The sequence below is a fragment of the Ruditapes philippinarum genome, unplaced genomic scaffold (genome assembly GCF_026571515.1).
Source record: "Ruditapes philippinarum isolate M1 unplaced genomic scaffold, ASM2657151v2 ctg121_1_1_1_1, whole genome shotgun sequence".
NCBI classification, from domain to species: Eukaryota; Metazoa; Mollusca; class Bivalvia; order Venerida; family Veneridae; genus Ruditapes; species Ruditapes philippinarum.
In genome coordinates, this window is record NW_026861840.1 from 1,023,091 (window position 1) to 1,039,564 (window position 16,474).

The following is a 16,474-nucleotide window of genomic DNA, read 5'->3' on the forward strand; positions in this document are numbered from 1 at the left end:
AATAAATATCTTTCTATATGCTATTCTTTTACTGATGATTATAGTATTGAATTGAGAACCATGTAATTTGAAACATAAATTGCATAATTGTTGTAAAAGAAGAAAGTATAAATAACATTTATGACAAAACAAGTAACAGTACATAAATGTCAATAATTGCCATTGAAAATAGGTTAATAAATATAACCCTCTACACTCCTTTTGCAAAGATTTATTATGGAATTCAATAGAATAAGAATAAGTTTGCAACCAAAAATGCTTGAAGTATAAGTCTGCAACCAAAATGTGCTTGAACAAGATATTTTTGTGTATTGAACGTTATCTTCGGACTTTCGAACTAAATCATTTGTACAGCATTGACAGTAACATAGTTTGTTATTGTTAATCGAGTTCGTTCGAAACATACAAATTCGAATAAATTAGGAGAAAAACCGACCAGAACAGTCACATGTCAAATTAAAAAATATCTACATGATCAGTTTATATCTTCAATAACTTCGTCAAAACAGAATATAGGATGCTGAAACCTTTAACCGAGTGTGGCATATATATTGCATTATGGAATAGACATACTAATGAACTTCAAAATAACAAAGAAACCCACTTGCCTGGAAAAAATTCGTTCACCCGTTTCAAAAAATCACGCCGTGTTCACCATTTTGTCAAGTTTGCAACCAATTCGCTCGCTTGAACCAAGTGTGCAACCACTTCACGTCCTGCCCCTTGTAACCAGTTAAAATATCACGCGTGCCTGCTAAACTTAAAACTTGTAGCAAGTAAATAATACATTTTCTGAAAGCTTATGCATTTGTCTATGGCTGCAGGTAAAAATATTTACAGTTTCCATTTAAATAAATGATACATCAAATTTTAAAGAGAACAACTTCTTAATTAATGTTACAAAACTATTCATATGACGAAGAAACTGGCTCAGTGGGTATGTTCTGCGATGTTTTTCTAAGTGAAAGGCATGGAAAGTTACCAATATTTTAACATGCAGCAATAGATAAAATATTTACCTTTCAAATGGTATAAAATATTATTAAAAGGATCAAGTGTCCACGGTGCATATCCATACCGGTTTCCCTCTTTCCGAAATCTGCTCAAACGGTACCCTCTTTGTACATGCACAGGTCATTTATATCACAGGTCACCTCTCATTTTTTAACACATAGGTACCTTCAAGGCACGACATATGCTTTTATTTGCCTTAATAGTAAAGTATTTAATATTTACATAAAAGTAAGAAATATTACATACCTAACGATTAACGCTAATAAAATCATATGTTGTGCCTTGAGGGTACCTATGTGTTAAAAAATGAGAGGGTACCTGTGATATAAAATTCAAATGAAGAGAGGTAGCCTGTGCCGCTGCAAAGTCGAAAGTAGGGTGGTTTTATGAATTTTACATTTATTTTTGACAATATACTACCATTTGTCCGAAGATGATATGTATATGAACATATTAAATATGTATGATGCATATATAATCAAGCCACAGGTTAATTTTAGCCCTAAATATATGTCGAGGTGATGGGCTAGACAAGACATGTCGACTTTTTGTAGCTTATTGTGAAGTTGCAGTGCATGAAAAACGGGCACATGACAAATCAGCACATAAATAAAACATTCTAGTGTTCCGTGATATACATCTCTTCTACGTGTCATACCTCGTTTCCTTATTACAATGAAATTTTACTGAATTGTAATCCATCGCTGGTTTGTTTTTAGCAGAGAATAACCTGTGCATGTACAAAGAGGGTACCGTTTGGGCAGATTTCGCAAAGAGGGTATCGGTATGGATATGCACCGTGATGTCAATCCATTTAGTTTTATTTGCTACAAAATGCCTAATTTTTCACATTTTTATAGGCATGCGTGATATTTCAATGGAGTATATAGGAGCTGCTTAATTCTGTTATCTATGTCTCTGTTTGATGTATGGTGGCTGATTTTTGCCATGTCGTATTTTCGCTCCACAAGGTGCCAAACTAAGGAGGCAGTACACAGTTTCGGTCGTTTAGTTTCGAATTGGCCAGGGTCAAATATACAAATAAGAGACAGACAATTTTGAAATTAAAGTGGATATATAAGCTTCTTAATTTTTAAAGGTACTTGATGTTGATATATTTTTTATAGTTTTCAAAAAGGTGTAATTCGCTATTTTTGTCATTAATGTTCGCGACAAAAACAATGAAAAACACAAGGCTATGTGCCAGAAAACTAGAATGTGGACTTGTATTTTAACTGTTTGTTTTTATATAAATATGTATGTGTTAATTATGAAATGCATTTATTTCAGGAGTGTGATTACAGACTTGTGTGTCAGGTTTTCATTGTTACTCAGTCATATTGCGCCTTTATGACTTATGTATGAATGACCTTTACACAATCACATTTCCGCACAAACTGATATACTAGTACTTATTATGAATATGCATTCAGGTGTGATTAACTGATTCAGACTAATCTTTGTGGAAGTAAATTCAAAGCTGAAAGGCAACGCAACGTTTCCAAATAAAAACTCGTGATAACACCATCTTTCACTTATGTTAAACATGTTTTAGTTGTTTTCCTATTGTTACAAATATTCATTAAGTGACAGAACACTTCTGTTTTCATTCTACCTTTTTTATGGAAAAAGCACAGTACCGGTATCAAATAATGGCTCTTTAGACCGGTATATTAAATAAAGCTCTTCAAACATGTGTTCTTATTTGATATTTTATTCTGAAAGAAAAATAATAAATGAAACTATTTGATGAACATTATTTAGAAACGTGAATAGGTAGGTAGGTAGATGTTAGGCGAGGGTGATGTTTTATTTAGGCAGGTATCCACATATATCACTAAAACACCCAAACCCTTCTCCTGCCGAGTAAGACTATTTTAAAATAAACAAGAATCTGTGTTTGATAAACACAAATGCCCCCGCGCTCATTGTTGTCAATAATTTAACTTTAGAGAGTGAAGTAGCTAATTTGTAATTTTTAGCACTGGTGACCTTGACCCAACTGACCCCTACCTCCATCCAAATTAGAATACCTCAATTTCATGTTCCTACAAAATATACAAGACATCTGTCGATAGAATAAGGTTAATACACATGTAAAAGTGTAAAAAATCTATTTTTGACATTGGTGACCTTGACCTTAATATGACCTCTTACTAAAGGAAAAGGAAGAGGACCTCCCTTGGTATGACTATTATGAACACGAAAGACATTAACTTAAAAATAAAGGCTGTATGAGCAGAAATGTTTAGATTTATGTTTTTACACAAGTGACCTTGACCTAGAGACGCCTAACGCCACAAAAATTAGAGGACCGTTAAAGGTATCCACCTACCAAATATGAAAGATATCATTAAATAAATTAAGTAATTAGGTGAAGTTTTTTGATAAATCCAACTTGGCGGAATAGGTTAACCATACAAGGCCCTATTTTCAAAGTGATAAAAAGGGAACTTACTGGGAAAATGGATGGCACATTTATATAACTTGGCAATATCATGTACATTGTATTGATAAGTAAGTGTGAAAATTATTAAGCCATTAGTTCAGATAGAACATAAGATATTTCCAACTTGCCGGTTTAGGTTAACAATTATTTATTTTTTAAGTGCTAAAAAGGGCCATAACTTGGTGCAAATGGAAGCCATAGTTATGTAACTTGCCCAGATCATATACTTTGTATGTATTAGTAAGTGTGTAAATTATGAAGCCATTGGTACAGGTAGAACTTAAGAAAAATCCAACTTGCCGTTCTAGGTTAACCTCGTACGGACAGACGGACGGACAGACGGACGGACGGATGGTTCAATTACTATAAGCCCGGGGGCATAATCATGCTATTTCATATGGAACGTCGAAATAAGATTCCCTTTGGGGTACCCCTTCACAGCAAAATGACGTCACCGGTAGATGTAGATCTAAAGTATTTGCTTTCGTAGCTAACGAATGTGAACAAGAGAAAAGGAGTAGTTTGTTGACACCTTTTTATAATTAACATCAAGCTTTGACGAGGCCATATTTGTTTTAAATACCGATGAGAATATTTACCATTAATCTATTTAGGTAAATATTTTTTTATTTGACAATTAAATTTTGCTTGTATATCGAAATTAACACAGCGCAACATCAAACCGTACACGCATCGTCACAGCGCATGTTGTTTTACAACGTGGGGTACCCAAAGGGGAATTTTAATGTGCATATTACCTGTCTAATATCGCAGATGGCCGTGAAGTGTGCGGGGTAACGGGCTAGCAGTCTAGCGGGCTAACAGTGTGAACTGGGCGGGCTATAGTCTAGCGGTCTAGCAGTGTGAACTGGGCGGGCTGGCGGTCAGCGGGTTAAACTTTAATACTTAATTGAATGAATCCACATTAAAACCTCAGGATACATTTCCTAGCAGTGTGAATAAGGCGGGCCTATCCCGCTACACTGTCAGCCGCCCAGTTCACACTGTTCGGAAATGTATCATAACGTTTTCATGTTGAATCACTTAATTTTAACAGTTAAGCCCCGCTGGCCCGCCAGCCCGCCCATTTCACACTGCTATCCCGCTACACTGTTAGCCCGCCCACTTCACACTGCTAGGAAATGTATCATAACGTTTTAATGTTGATTCAATTAAGTATTAAAGTTAAGCCCGCTGGCCCGCAAGCCCGCCCAGTTCACACTGCTAGCCCGCTACACTGTTAGCCCGCCCACTTCACACTGCTAGGAAATGTTTCATAACGTTTTCATGTTGATTCAATTAAGTATTAAAGTTTAGCCCGCTGGCCCGCCAGCCCGCCCAGTTCACACTGCCAGCCCGCTACACTGTCAGCCCGCCCACTTCACACTGCCAGGAAATGTATCATGAGGTTTTAATGTGGATTCAATTAAATATTAAATTTTATCCCGCTGACCCGCCAGCCCGCCCAGTTCACACCGCTATCCCGCTACACTGTTAGCGCGCCCACTTCACACTGCTAGGAAATGTTTCATAACGCTTTCATGTTGGTTCAATTAAGTATTAAACTTTATCCCGCTGGCCCGCCAACCCGCTCAGTTCACACTGCTATCCCGCTACACTGTTAGCCCGCCCACTTCACACTGCTAGGATATGTATCATAACGTTTTCATGTTGAATCAGTTAAGTTTTAGAGTCTAATCCGCTGGCCCGCCAGCACGCCTAGTTCACACTGCAAGACCGCTAGACTGCTAGCCCGCCCAGTTCACACTGTTAGGTCGCTAGACTGCTATCCCGCCCAGTCCACACTGTTATCCCGCTAGACTGCTATCCCGCTCAGTTCACACTGTTAGCCCGCTGGACTGCTAGCCCGTTACCCCGCGTACTTCACGGCCATAATATCGCAGTGCAATTTTACTAAGTGACATTTCAAATTCTCATGTAGCAGTATTTAAAAAGATGAGTTTGATTCCTATGTGGTAAATGTTTATATAGAGAGAATTCCAGTTGATGCTTAATAATTACATTTAGTAATTGTTGATGATTATTTATTTCATACTTTGACTTAGTCGTCCTCGTTATATTTCACTTAATTTGTCACAGTAGCAAACTCTGTCATTTCTATTACCGTTGGTTTGTTTGTATTGACTATAGTCATTGTGATATGGATAAATGTAACCGTTTGGCGATAGGTCTTGGCGATAAATCGTATTTTATCTAATTTAATTTGAATAAATATAATTTAATAAATTCAATTTTATTTCAATTCAGTTTAACTTAAAAGCTTTACACGTATTTCAAATCTACTTCTTAAGAGAATCAATGCAGTATTTTGAATACATATATGCATAAAAGAGTACAACTTAATAATCGCAATTAGCAGGATGACAATTAAACCGTTTAATGATAAATCGTTTCTAATTCAATTCAATTCAATTTCACTTAAAAGCTTTCCAACTATTTTTAATGTCCTTCTTAAATATAATCGATGCAGTATTATGAATACATGTGCATGTTTGACCTATCAGATAACAACTTAATTATCGCAGAGGAGCGGTGGTCTAATGATTAAGGTGTCTGCCTCTCAACCCAGGGATCATGGGTTCGAGCCCTAATCGGGTCACAACCATGTTTCTTCATATGACACCAGTACTGCTTGGTTCCAGGAATCGGATTTGAAAGTGATTAATATAAGTTGCATAGAACTTGTTTCGCAATCGAACTTAAATAAATATGTTTAAACCAATTATCGCAATTAACAGGATGACAACCGGATGTTGAATAGGAGATGATACGAGACAAGAAACCGCCTAATCATATATAAGACATACCAAAAAAATTAAATGATAATCAATTCAACTGCAATTATTTATTATCATCTAAAATTGTTACACAAATCTAAAGACTTTTTTTACACATGGTTTGTCGTTACAGTCATCATATTAATGCTTTCTAGAAAACGGCGAATTACAGTGCATTTATTAACGCTCCTGCGAAGCCAGTGTGTTTTACAACACCAATCCCATCGTGAGATTTTGCACCACCAATAATTCCTCTTCCCTCTATCCACACGTCATCACCAGCGTTAAGTTTAGCCACAGTCGTAACACCTGCCATATCCCAACCTTTGTTGTAACCAGCCCATGCATATTCGATAGTTTCGTCATTTTTCTTCAGATGAATCACTCCCTGTTTACCTACATTCCCGATCGTGATTGAAAAGAGGTACATCCCATCACACGGAGCAGTAAACACGCCATGGAATGGGTGGAACGCTTTACCATTATTAAGTTCAACACTGTCATAAACAATCTTTTGTCCAAGTGTGACAGATCCAAGGCTCTTCGTCAGTTGGGCTCAAAATGCTACATTCTTGCATTTTTCATTCGCGCTGCTATATTCTGTTAAAGAAAGTATCAGGTTAATCATTTACTTTGTGAAAAGTTCAGAGTAAGTTTAATCAAAACGAAAGCCGTTTCAATTTACGTCTCTTATAATTGTGCAGCTTTCTTTTCAATAGTAAGTGTATATGATTATTGATGATTTGATTGATACTTAAACATTTTTGAGCTACTTGCATCGTTTAAGTTATTTATATGATGACCTTTATAATTTTCCTACGTTTTCAAACAAACTATAATAACTTTATTGTTGAATCGATAACAAACTTACCCTTTAGGTTAGTCTTAAGGTTTTTAACTTCTTCCTCAAGTTCGATAAACTTTTTTAGGATGTTGTAATCTTCCCCACATCTACTGTGAATTGGTTCTTCAAGTGAAGAAACATGAATTAAACATCCAAATATGACAAGTGTCCCCCAGTAAAACATCTTGAACTGTACGAAATGTAATATTATGTATCAATTGAAGTTACTTGTAAGCAAATTGTCGTCCGACTAAACAGTCCTGTGGATATTTCACAAGTTATGTATATCCGAAAAAGTTTAAAGAAGGTGACAATGACTTTGCAAGTTGCCACTATATCTCCCTTTTAAATCTGTTAATTATTTTCCTCCTTTAAACAATGTGTTGTGTTCTTTTTCAATATTACAAAGCCAAAAAAAAATGATAATAATGAAAAAAATAATAATTAGTTAATTGACACTACAAAAGATCTCCTTTTGTTGATTAAACAAACAAAGTCGTTAGATGAGATGTTTTGAATGTTACAATAAGCCACAGTGTCCAAACCCTTAAACAAATTATTATTTAGGCCGCTCAAAATATAATATTTATTTCTTTGACTAATGTTAGATATATTTTATCTCTCTAAACTTTATTCTGTAGAACTCCTTTTTATTTTTTATATTGAATTATATATTTATGGTATGTCGTATGTTATATTTAGCCCGCTGAAGTATTTTGTTTAAATTGTGGCAATACATATGCGAAATATCTTAAAGGCGCTCTCTATGGTGTTCCGTTTGGGACATTGCTTATAAATAAAGTAAACCTCGAATGCGGAAACACAAAACTACGAGGACGAAAACTTTCGTTGTTTCGTCTTGGTACTTTTGAGATTTCGACTGATCGTTGTTTCTTCAATTACAATAAGGATTTGATATGGATTTTGACTCTCAGAAATGAAAACAAGGCTATGTGGGGATTAGTATGGATTTGATATGAACTTTTTGGACTCTGGAAATGTAAACACGAGGCTATATGGGGTGTGATGTGAATTTGAAATAGACTTTTTGGACTCTGGAAATGAAAATGAGGCTAAATACCCACGGAGTGATATACAAAATGTAAAGATAGATATACTATTTTGAAAATTCCCATTTTCTTTCAGATAGAGCAGGCCTATGCTTTTTATAGTTAATGTTATAATTAATGCTTATAAACCTCGCTGAACTTTAACTAAAATATATCGGATGAATTTTAAAGAGTAAAATTGAGGAAAAATTGTTAAATACAATTATTCTCTGATACTGACATAATGCACTGCCAGACTTCTAAAATTATTATTTTTAGGGACCTAAATGATCGCGTATGGTGTGGTTTTGATGCTATAGATTATTGTAACACTGAAACAGTTGATCTGTTGTGTTTGTTTTATGGTCATACAGATCGTTTTAAAAGCTATATTTTCCTTGATTATATCTCATGTTTAGGTATGTTGAACAAAAAATTGTTGAAAACATCTTGATTAAAATAAAGATATATGGCTGTGTTTTGTTTTTCTAATGGTAAATACGTTTTAAAGCAATATTTTCCTTGATTTGATCTTATGTCATCCTAGGTAAGCCAGGCTATTTACCGTATACATGTATTAAATGTAGAATATATGGAATGTGTACCGTGTTTTCAGACGATGATCTCATGTCTAGGTATATTGAAAAAGAAAAAAAGAGAGAAAGAAACAAGTTTAAAAAAAAGTGAAAATCGCCAGAAGGCCCGCATGTGTAACCGCACAAATAGATTATTATACTGGGCTAAAATTTTTCCGGGTCTCCTAGATAGGTAAATAACTTTTAAATAATTTAATCAACAAGGCAATCTTCCACGGTCAGTCTTCCATGCAAAATACGACACTTTGCCTTATTGTGCCCAAGGGACTGTCGTGATGTGAATGTTACTTGTGTTTTTTTTCGACAACAGTGACTTCCGAGGTGAGCAGTCGTCGGGACCGACGTATCCTCATATAATCGTCTACTTCCGATTGTCCCCGCAGACCTACACAGGGCTAGCTGAAGTCCGTGTTCCGGGCTTTACAGGCTGTGCCAGGTAGATGAAAGGTAATAGACATGTTGCAAAGAAGACCCTGATTTGGCTATATTCCAATAATTGTAAAATGTCAAAATATTTTACTTTATGACAACTGTATCTCCGGCAATGACGCGCTAGCCAGAAAAACAAAGAAATCAAGGCTACATAAGATGAAAAAAAAATCCGACAGCAGATTGCAGAATATAATTATGTGTCGTGCATTGTGTGTCCGGGTGTCCGCGGGTATAGGTGTGTCCGTCGGGAATACTCTGGTATTTTGCCGACGTTGAGCCGAAAATCGTTCTATACAGCTCATATCTGGCCAATTCCGGCTGGCCACTGAAGGGACCAGACTCAATTACGCAGAACCGCACATTATGGGAATGGTTAGGGGGTCTGACCGGGTATCCGCGGGTAAAGGTGTGTCCGTCGGGAATACTCTGGTATTTTGCCGACGTTGAGCCGAAAATCGTTCTATACAGCTCATATCTGGCCAATTCTGCTGGCTCCTGCGGGGACCAGACTCAATTACGCAGAACCGCACATGGTGGGATGGTTAGGGGGTCTGACTGGGTGTCCGCGGGTATAGGTGTGTCCGTCGGGAATACTCTGGTATTATGCCGACGTTGAGCCGAAAATCGTTCTATACATCTCATATCTGGCCAATTCTGCTGGCTCCTGCGGGGACCAGACTCAATTACGCAGAACCGCACATGGTGGGATGGTTAGGGGGTCTGACTGGGTGTCCGCGGGTATAGGTGTGTCCGTCGGGAATACTCTGGTGTTTTGCCGACGTTGAGCCGAAAATCGTTCTATACAGCTCATATCTGGCCAATTCCGGCTGGCCCCTGTGGAGACCTGACTCAATTACGCAGAACCGCACATGGTGGGATGGTTAGGGGGTCTTACTGGGTATTCGCGGGTATAGGTGTGTCCGTCGGGAATACTCTGGTATTATGCCGACGTTGAGCCGAAAATCGTTCTATACTCTCTCATATCTGGCCAATTCTGCGATTGGCAATTCTGCTGGCCTCCTGCGGGGACCAGACTCAATTACGCAGAACCGCACGGTATAGGTGTGTCCGTCGAAATACTCTGGTATGGTGTCCTGTGGGGATGGTCAATTAGAACGCAATGGTGGATGGTTAGGGGGTCTGACTGGGTGTCCGCGGTAAAGGTGTGTCCGTCGGGAATACTCTGGTATTTTGCCGACGTTGAGCCGAAAATCGTTCTATACAGCTCATATCTGGCCAATTCCGGCTGGCCCCTGTGGGGACCAGACTCAATTACGCAGAACCGCACATTGTGCGATATTTATGGGATCTGACCGGGTGTCTACGGGTATAGGTGTGTCCGTCGGGAATACTCTGGTATCCTGCCTCCTTATATACTTATATTTTTTCATTACTGTAATATTTCTACCTTTTACCATTTTTGTTCAATTCTGAAAATTTGACCTTGATTAAATAGAAATTTCCTCAAACATATTTGCAAAAAATTTTATTACGATGAGTTTTCCCGTATATTTTATCATTTATTTGTAAATTGAAACGCGATTCTAAGCACTTTAACTTGAAATATAGCATATTAAGATATATAGAAGCTCAACTATCTTATATAATTTCAAATTTGATTTCTGGCCAGTTCGAAACTAATACTCTAAAACTAAATTGAAACTGAATTGCAAATGGTAATAATATTTAAAGGGAGTCAACTTTGTAAATAGGATATTTATCAAAGCTGAGGCAGTTTATCGCGGTTGTTCATGATATGAAATATGAGCATTCCCCCAATGTCCAGTACAAGTTAAATTTATATAACGTATGAATCAGAATAGAACAATGTTTGACTGAAAGCTAGGCAACGTCTCTAGGAATATTTTTATTATTTATACTTGTCCTTGTTCAATACTGCCACCTATCCGAAGCAAATTATATTGTCATACAGTAGTTTCTCTGTTCTTAAGACTCATCCTGGAATCTAAGACCATCCCGCGTTATTAGGACATTTTTATAAAGAGAACGTCGTATTTTTCTGTTCTTTATATCAATGGTTATACATGATTTAAGAATTATCAGACCACCCTGCTTATTCCATCTTTTAAAACCTACCAGAATTCAGTCCTCAAATTTATTTATTTTAGATATTTTGTTAAACCCGATCTATTGAGGTCTGACTGATTGGTAAAACGCAAACGACCTACGCTGTTAAAAAAATCAACAAATTTTTCTGTTTGAAGTGCTCTTCTTTGGCATGACAATTGTTTAGCAATTTTGTTCTGGGTTATTATATGAAAATAAGGTTTGAAAAAGTAAATTTTTTTTTTCGTCACTGTGGTTTTTTAATTTTGCTTTTGCACACATTAATATGAGGTTAAAGAATTCCCATTTCTTATATGATAAGTTGAATTATGCACACTCATATTATAATTAATTTTTTAAATAAGACAATTGGAATTTTAATACAGTAGAAATCTTACTTAAACCCACCGGGAATTAAAGAACCAAAAACCCGCTATTAAGACCATTTTTTATAATAAACGGAATTTTTCTGTTCTTGAGTCAATGGTTACATGATCCAGCATTAAGACCGTTATCCATTTTTAAAGACCACAAATTAGTCCAAATTCTTTGTTTTTGTTTTTTTATTTGACCCCCACTATTGAGACCATGTTTAAGTCAAACCCCAGTAGACCTTGAAATTTGGGTTTTTTTATGTTGTAATCACCTGCTTGAATGTTCTTGGGCTTTCACAATGTGTCAAAAACACCTTATGTTTTGGGGGATACTGAATGAAATAAGGTGAGAAAGAAGATTTTAAAGTGTTTAATGTTGGTTTCAGCATATCGATTTTGCGAATAATTTATTTTTTTATTTGATGGATGAATTTTGTACATCATATACATGTAATAATTAATATTGAAATCAGGCTTAATAGAATTTGATATTTAATTTCTTCAGAAATATCTTCCCATCAGATGTAACATTATAAACTTAACGACATTAACTTTTATATTGTATTTGCAGGTTATGATACATATTGTTTATTCAAACAAAATGACTAAAATAGATCATTGTCATTAAGTGTGTAAGAAATGATAAGAATATTTACAATTAAGAGCATCCCGCAATTAAGACCACTTGGTCCAGTCCCGATGGTGGTCTTAATTGAGGGTTTTTACTGTATAAGCTTTTCTTCAGAAAAAAAGATTGGGCATTGACTGTGCTGATAATAATTTGGCCACATACTTCTTTCATGTAAATGACTTTTAACATACCACTATCTAAAAAGAAGTATTGTCGGATTCATCTCCACGAATTCGTGAAGTTGAAACCGTGAATTCATGTTGTTGAAATCGTGAATTAAAGAAGTTAAAACTATAATTTGCATTGGTTAGATATTATTTTATGGACACGATTCCTATTTCAACATCTTGCATGATATGTTTCCATGGGCAAATGAGTAATTGTATCAAACAAATACTGATTAAACTTTTGATCAAAGGGCCCCCATCGTTGGTCTTTTTTCAGTTTTGAAAAATTATGCCATTTACAGGGACGTTACACTGAGGGCCCTTTTAAACTGAAAACAGCCATCAAAACTTTAGAAAAAAATTTTGACTTTTTTAAATATCATTTCCAATATTAAAATTTGATGATAAACGATTTTTTGGGAAAAGCTTTTTTAATACAATTTTTTGTCTTTTTAAAAAACATGTAATAAAACAAGTTCAATTCTCTTAAAATTTTTGGGTTGGATCTTTCCTTCCCGAGGGAATCATTTTAGTTTTCCCAAGATTTTTGTTTTTTGCGCGGACTTAAATTTTTATGGAAAAGGGGGCAGGGTAGCAATTATCCTTTTTTAGTGTGGAAAAAGTGTGTTTTATACACATTTAATACAATATTTTATGTCCACCTGATTGCGAACTATGCTTAATGTAATACATATATAGAGAGTATACTTACAGCTTAATTATCAAATTTAGTTATTGTTGATCATTATTCATTTCATAATTTGACTCAGTTGTCCTCGCTTTCAAAAGGCGTATTTTTAGTGTGGGATATGTAGCAAGTCAAAATGGATGGAGTGAGTGTAGTGGTTGGAGCCACTCAATTGCGACCGTTCCATCTAATAAACAAAAGACATTTCGGTTACTGAATAAGTATAAAGGTATGCCACGTACAATTAAATTATGACGTTTTGGGCATATTAAAACCATTAGATGTTAAAGAAACTCCACTGAGGTCCAAAATAAAAAAAATTGAGCGAGCGAATGATCTGAAATTTTGTATAGAAGTTATTATCAATGAAACATTAACCTCGAAAATTTTTCCCAGTCCCGTCATGTGAAGATCTCAGCGGAGTCCCTTTAAAAAAACAAGTACCTTGGTTTTGTTTGTTTTGGGCTAGAATCATTATCATGTGGATAAATTAAACCGTTTAATGATAAATCGTATCTTATTCAATTCAAAATTTAATTTCACTTAAAAGCTTTACAACTATTTTAAATGTCCTTCTAAAAATGAATTGATGCAGTATTTTGAATACATGTGCATGTTTGACACATCAGATAACAACTTAATTATCTAAAAGATTCAAATAACTTTATTTGTGTTCAAAGGCCTCAGGCCCAAAATACATAGCATACATACAACAATATAGTAATATGGTTGCGTCACCTTAACAATGTTTATTAATGCGTAAAAAGACTAGTTGTTTATGTTATCCATTAAAACATGAAAACATGTACATAAAACATAAGCTTCCTTAATGTGATTATATCACGTGTACCTATTAATACATAAAAATCATGTAGTTCTTTTCCGCCAAAATACCAATTGAATAAATACTTATCACGGATTTGTTTGTATTTTTTACATACAAAGAAAGCATGGAATTCACAATCTATACTATCATTACAAGTTGTACACAAACGTTCTTCCCTTGGGATATTATTATGTCTGCCTATTTCTATACCTAATTTATGATTGGAGCAACGAAAATTACAAAACGCCTTTTTATGTTTAAATGGTATTTCTATTAATAAGTATCGTTCAACATTTAAAAGTGATTTAAATTTATTTTAGTGAAAACATCTACTAGAATTCGTTATATTTTCATACCATTGTTGAGTACAACAATCAATAAGTCTTTGTTTGAAAAGTTTAAGGAACATATTCGTGTCACCAATTTCTTGAGATATCCAGACAAAACCAAAACCATATCTAAACAGTACATGTTTAACTTTGGTAACCCAACATATTCGACCTACATCGTCTAGTGACTTCAACATAAAATAACACTGTTTAGGATATCTAGATGAAGGCATGGTCAGAAGTTTACAAAAATATCGTATGCAGTTTGTCATGTACGAAATACTTAAGGGCAATCTACCACATTCCCCTAAAACCATAGCTGTATTTGTAGTTTTTTTAACAGATAAATGTTTTCGACAAAAATCATTATGCACGTGTTCAATAGTTTGGCTATATTCAAAACCCCATATTTGTGATCCATAGCATAAAATTGGTTTAATCATATGATCAAAAATTTTAAACAATTCATTACTTGGAAAATGACCGAAAGGTTTCTGATAATATTTTAACGATAATATTGCCTTTTGGGCTTGAGATGCCATTTTTTCCTTAGCGTGAGTCCATGATAATTCAGGAGTGAAAATGAGTCCCATATATTTATACATAGATGTTATATTTAAGCTTTTACCTCGGAAATACCATTTCTCATAATTACGTAAAGGACCACCATTACGGAAAACAATTACTTCTGTTTTATCAAGATTAATTTCCATTCCAGTATTATAACAAAAAGTGTCAATAACATTTAATTGTTGTTGTAATTTAGATAAGTCTCTGCACAGTTCGCTACATCATCGGCAAACATAAGACATAATATATCCGGTATATCATTAGTAATAAATATTCCTGTGCCACAGTTTTGTTTAAGTAAGATATACAACTCATTGATAAAAAGAATAAAATAGTCGTACTAGATTTACCTCCCTGTCTTGTTCCTATGTTACACGGGAAAAAATCAGTTAAACAATTTTGTGTTTTCACACAAGACTTTAAATCGGAATACATACATTTTAAAACCCGTAAAAAATTACCATGAATGCCTATTTTCTGTAGTGAATCAAATAATTTTGAATGGTCAATTTTATCAAAAGCTTTTCGGAAATCAACACATAAACAATAAAAACGACCACCTTTTTCAGACAAGTATTTTTGTATCATGGCTTGTAAACAGAAAGTATTATCAATAGCTGAGTAATTACAACTGAAAGCTGCCTGACATTCGTCTATTTTATTATTTTCTTCAGCCCAATTATATAACCTTTTATAAAAAACGCCAGAAAATATTTATACATTGTATTTGTGATAGAAATGCCCCGATAATTGTTCGGTAAGGAAGGCGATCCAGACTTGTAAACTGGACATATAATACTTTGACCCCAAGTATTTGGAAAATTTCCTGTTGTTAGAATTGTGTTAAATAACAGTAACAAATGTTCCCCGATGTCCTGACGTGAATATTTAAAAAATTCAGATGGAATCCCGTCGAATCCAGAACTTTTATTATTTACAAGTTTAGAAATAACTGATTCAATTTCACATAATGTAAAAGGTAAATTAAGTGAATTCGCACTTTCATCGGAAGATACATGTTCGTTATTCACATGTGACGGCACCTTTACCGCGTTTGTGTCATACAATAGTTTATTGAAATAATCATACCATTCCTTAGAAGAAATGCTATTGTTTGTTATATTATTTTTTGGTTTGGCTGATTTCAATTGTTTCCAAAAAGAAATGGCATCAGTGCTGTTCACTAAGTTATATCTATTTTTACTTTGGTATTCAAATTTCTTTTTATCACAACATATTTTAAATTCGTTACGACTAGTTTTATATAATCTCAAATCATTTTGTGTATTTGTGTTACGAAAATGACGTAATAATTGATACTTTCGTTTCTTCAATCTAAAACATTCATCATCCCACCATGCAGGTTGATTAGAACTAAATTTAAACTTTATTCTCATACATTCGCCAGCTTCATGATAAATCTGAGTTAATAAATTTATATACTCATTAATGTTTTCGTTAAGTTTTTGTATTAATGTATCATTATTCTCATGTAAAAGGTTTCGTAAACTATTCACGAAAATTTCATTATTATTATTTTTCCAGCGGAAGTTTATCATATTAATATTATTACACGTGTTTGTTTGATAAAGTGTATTTTGTACAGGTATTTTTATCTTAAATTCTAAATTGCAACAGAT

General features: G+C 34.7%; 1 long non-coding RNA gene across 1 annotated transcript; it reads right to left on the reverse strand.

Annotated features, from left to right (window-relative positions):
• Window positions 1–6,314: 6,314 nt before the first annotated feature.
• On the reverse strand, window positions 6,315–7,507 carry LOC132717000 (uncharacterized). The gene is made up of 2 exons (XR_009623894.1): window positions 7,133–7,507; window positions 6,315–6,861 (listed from the first exon to the last, which is right to left on the reverse strand). It is a non-coding gene; the product is annotated as an uncharacterized LOC132717000 (long non-coding RNA).
• Between the last annotated feature and the right edge of the window lie 8,967 nt (window positions 7,508–16,474).